The sequence below is a fragment of the Lolium rigidum genome, chromosome 5 (assembly GCF_022539505.1).
Source record: "Lolium rigidum isolate FL_2022 chromosome 5, APGP_CSIRO_Lrig_0.1, whole genome shotgun sequence".
In the NCBI taxonomy this organism is placed as follows: Eukaryota; Viridiplantae; Streptophyta; class Magnoliopsida; order Poales; family Poaceae; genus Lolium; species Lolium rigidum.
The window spans coordinates 40,926,158-40,931,382 of record NC_061512.1 but is presented as its reverse complement, the minus strand read 5'-3'; positions in this window follow the sequence as shown (position 1 = coordinate 40,931,382).

Below are 5,225 nucleotides of genomic sequence, written 5' to 3'. Positions count from 1 at the left end.
GTGGAGGGGCATATGACTGACGGCGCTCAAATTTCCTCACCGGCGAGCACCTTAATCGGTCATCATACTCAAGTGATGGGACGCCAAGCCTTTTCTTCTCACAATCTGTGTCATCATGGCCAATAAAGCCACACCAAAAGCAAAAGAACGGCACTCTCTCATATCTCAGCAGGAAAGTGTTTATCTCATCAGTACCTTTTACTTGTGTAATAATACTTGGCTTCAGACGTTTATCAATTGGAATATCTACCCTCACCCGTAAGAAATCATATGGACTAAAACCTTCAGCATTGAGGTCAGCCTCCAAATACTTACCAAGTCTGTTCCCAATCATCTGTGCTGTGCTTTTCTTCTGACGGTTCCAAGGTAAATCATAGACCTGTACCCAGAGGGGCACAGAATTCAACACTGTATCAGATGGTCTAGCTGTACCCACGACCTTAGTAACCAGTAAGGGATACCCCCTGTATATCCATGGCCCTCCTCTAGCAACGAAGGTATAATCTCCCTCTGAATACAATGTAATGGTGAACCAATTCTTCCCCAAAGGTGCGAAATTCACACCCGTCCTCAGCCGCCACACTTTATTAAAGTGTACTGTCATATCATCAATAACAGGCTTCCGCAAGCTAATATACCTTCCCATCAGTTTCCACAAACCTGTGACTTCCGGCGGTTCTTCTTCCTCCTCCGGATCAAGCTCAAGGATGTCGTCATCCTCCATGTCCACTTCACCTTCCAGGTGCCCAGCCACACCTTCCAGGCCTCCTAGCACATCATCTGCCCCACCCTGCCAATTGCCGTCCTCCGGGATGTCATGTCCAAAGCCCGACTTCCTCCCCTGACTGCGCGGTGGAACGGACGAGCCTCCCACTAGCAACTTCGGGTGGGTAGGTGCCTCACCGGCTCCCCCATGATCACCCCCATTGCTAGCAGAAGCCATCGGCCGAGCTCGCGCGAGATTGCGATCTGTGTCAGGTTCGTGGACGAAGAGTGGATTGACGTAGACGGAACTCAGATTGATGTTTTCCGCCTCCTGCTCGCCCCCTTTAAAGGGCCCCCGATCCGATCTCCCCCTGGCTGGGGCGTAGCCTACTTGGCGTATCACCTCCGGACTCCTGCCGTTGATCGATCTGGACTCCTTGTTGACCTCGTAGACTCATAATGCTCCCGCGGTGGTAGGGTGACGGCGCACGATCGCCCGTGTGTCGCCAGAGCCCTAAAACTAGACGCGTAGCCGGACGTTAATCCACTAAAGTATGTACAATGTAGTTCTACATTAGAAGAAAGTAAAACAATGCATACATTGCAAATATAAAAATAATGTTCATAATCCTGTCAAAATATATAATTAACTTCATTACGTAGAAGGATCGAAGGTCCATTACATCATCTATATATTGAGTCGGTCCCTAATTCTACTGTAGCAAACTAGATGTTAGTGCTTCCTAGCTATCTCGAAGCCGAGGTGAGCATCCATATCGGCATACTTAATATGATCCAAGAGCAATGGAAAGTCGGATCAGTTGTCTCGTTTGATGGAATTATGATCCTTATTCACAAGTTGTGTCCTAATGTAATGGTTGGACAGAGCATACAGAGAATGAGGGTAGTTGCTCGTCGGGTTCAGGATCATCCTCCGGAGGTAGCGCCCCCGGAATGGTTGCGATGTTGTAGTACTCGAGCATCTTCACATTGTTGTCGACAACAGCGCGGGGTAGAAGTTGACAGAATCATCACCAAGGAATTCCGTTAGAGCCTCCGGCACACTTCATCAGCGTGCACAATCTGAAAAACAAGGACCTCGTTGCCAATGCAGAATTGGAGGACGGCGGCGCGCTGCCTCTCCTCTAGTGGAAGCTTCTTCTAGCTACCTAGCTTCGCCAGGGTGTACTTGCAATCCATCCTAATGCACTTGGTTGGAGCGGCGTCGAGGTACTCTCCTTCACCCAACGGATCCACCTCTCCACCCTCGCTACACGGAGGGTGATGGTCATGTAGAAGGATTTATCTTGCTCATAGAAACTGTACTACTTGGAGGGTGGCAGGAACGCCATTGGAGCAGAGGCTTTGGTGTTCTTGAAATTTGGTGCGCGCAGAAATGTGGAAAATCGATTGATCGAGATGAGAGAGGTTGGGAGGGTGTTCTTCTCGTAATCTTAGGATTTTGTAGTACTCGGATCTTCACATCCTTCGTTACGTCACCGTCTACCTCTCCTTTCATGTTTAATTGATGTGAGAAATGCAAAACTGCTCCACTACCTAGTTTACTAGTTGAATGCCCGTGCGTTGCTACGGTTTTTTTCTTTCTATTACTATTACTACACTCATGCTAATATAACGCACGCAAAGCGTACATGCATACAAAAGATAGTGCATCAACATAGTACTTAAAAAATTATTTATCACCCTTGCTCTCTGGTCTTTCTCAAATTGTTTACTCCGATGATGGTGACCGATTAATGCAAACATGGCAGAAACATTTTCAAGCACATGAAATTATACACGTAAAATTTTATCTAAACTCAACAAGATTAGTGAGGTATAATTTATATATAAAATTGTGTAATTTCCTAATTTGGAGAAAATTGTAATTTTGCCTGCCTTTCTTATAAAAACAATATTCAGATCTATTCACAAAGTTCAGAACCCACAAAAATAACAAACTCTATGTATTAATATTTCAAAAAAAACTCCAATGTATATCAACTGTCATTCATGATTGGGTTCCATCAGTTCCTTTTCGTAGCCGGATGGGATTTTCATGAAAATGTAAATTCACCATAACCCTTGTCATGGAACTTACCATGACATATTTTGGCTCTAAGTGTGCCAACATGTGTTCACTTCTTGGCCATCATATCGGTATGCGCTCACAAGAGGCACCAAAAGCTGAGATAAAAAAAATTATAGATCAGAGACAACATGTGTCCTTTTGCACCAATATTATATGCAGTTAAATATTTGAGAATATTAAACGAGAGAACATTAAACCAGAGAATGGTCAAACCTGCAGCATGAAAAAATATAGTTACAACAGCCACCAAAAGCTAATAAAAAATAAGAGGCACCAAAAGCTGACATGAGGAAATAACATTTTTAAAATTGGGGACACATGCTCTTTTTTACAAAGTGGAAAAAATCAGAGGTTTATTCATTGAAAATGAAGATAGTCAAAATCTTATTTGATGCGTTGCAACTGTATAACCATCTCAGACGGGATCATTGAACATGCCATCTATGCTTATAGAACTATCTTAAGTGTAAAAAGGGAAAACGATTAGTTGTTTTCATCTCCAACTGCACACTATACTAATCAAGTCAGCAAGAGACGGTCAAATGTTAAAAGCAAATTCAACACAATGTCATGAGAAAGTGGCACGACTTGATTTATTATAAAACCAAAGGCTGGTAGCAATGTAAGAAATTTTAAGCCTACATTTTGACAGATCAAAATCAATGCGAGAAGTCACAATACGAGGTTGCGGCGTACATTGCAGAAATCAAATGGTCACATGCACGACAACTTCATCTTCGAGCGACCGCTTGAACGAGTCATGGTACGTTCACGGGACGGGCACGCCCGGGCAATCTCAACGAGTGCACAACTGCCAGTGCCACTTTTGATTCTCCTCGTTGGCTAGCACCGCGTCCCCCTCCATCTATTGGGGCACAAATGTCACGCAAACCCGATCAAATAGATAGGGAAGACCGAGAAGGGAGATCAAGATGTATGTATAATTGTATACACGTGTTCGGTAGATCGGCGCGTACCTATTTTTGGATCGTGTTCCTCGAACTTGACATGGATCTCGTTGTTGAGGCGCGGAGAAGCCCATCGCCATAGGCCTCGGCATAGGCGGTGCGGATGTCTCTCCACTGCATCGCGTCTGGGTGAGCGAGGATGGACATGCATGATCAACCTCTCGTGAGTCGGTGCCACCCGTTGTTAAACAATAATTATGAGAATTAGCTAGCTTGCGAGTGTCAGCCGCGGAGAAGAGGAACAAGGCCGAGAGGACATGGACCAGACCTTTAAAGGGCCTTGTGGAGGTCCTCGCAGTCCTTTTTGATGTGGCAGGACTCCGTCGGGGATGGTGAGAGGCGGCGCCCTCGCGTCTGGCGCGGCGAGGTGCAGGGTGAGGACGTAGCGGGCCAGCTCGCGCGAGGAACCAGGGTTGCAGCATCCTCGCGTAGGCACGGTGGCGTAAGCAGGCATGGTGATTGGGAAAAAAACAATGATAATGGATGTTACGGGAAAATAATCCTTTGAGACCAGATCTATTTCTCCCTCGATCTTGGAACAAGCCACGTGGAAATACAAATCTCAAAGCAGTCACACTAATTTCCAGATTGGTAAAACAAAGCGCTGGCAGATAATTCAAGATTAACACAAACAAAACTTCGAATTTAGCACGCTTCCTTTGTGTCGAGAATCTGCAAAGAAGAGGAAACACTTCGATCTATGCTAATAGCCTCATGTGCATGTCCAATCGCAATTTGCATGTAGCCCGTTCCAGTGAATCAGCCATGCCAGATTTTTACCTGTTGCCGCACATGAAACAACGGGGGAGCCGAGGAGGTGCAAGCTTCCAGTTCGTGGAGCACAGAGCGGCGGGTGTGGACATGTGGTATAACCGAAGCCTCCAACATATTGCAGTCGCGAGCATCGTCGTGGACAGGGCCATGAGATGGACTGCTTTTTGTCGCAGCGGCAGACATTGCAGTTGTGAGGGCCGCCGCAAGATGGATTTCTCGGGGTCAGAGATGCAGCAGAACTTTCCCAGAGGCGTTGCGCCGCCAACCAGCCATTGTGCCGTGAGGGCCGCCGCGACTCCATACTCCATAAAATTAGGGAAGGAATGAGGGAGAAGAAGGCACGAGTGCGTTGTGATCTATATTACAACGTGCCTTATCCCGAGGTGGGTCTATTTCGAGAGGAAAAATAGACCAGGTCTCATAGGATTATTTCCGGACGTTACATGCTATCCATTTTGCAAAGGAAACTCCCATATGATTGTGCCATTTTCTTAAACTCCTGTGATTGTGCCAATCCCTCAATTGTTGGTATATACTATACTTTCCTTAACTCCTGCCCATCGGACGCAGAATATTTTGACCGTAGATCTTTGATCGGATGGCTCAGATGTCTTCAATCTTTGACATCAAACATTTTTGATGACGTACGAACTCGCATATTAGTAAAGATACTCCGCGTCGATTAA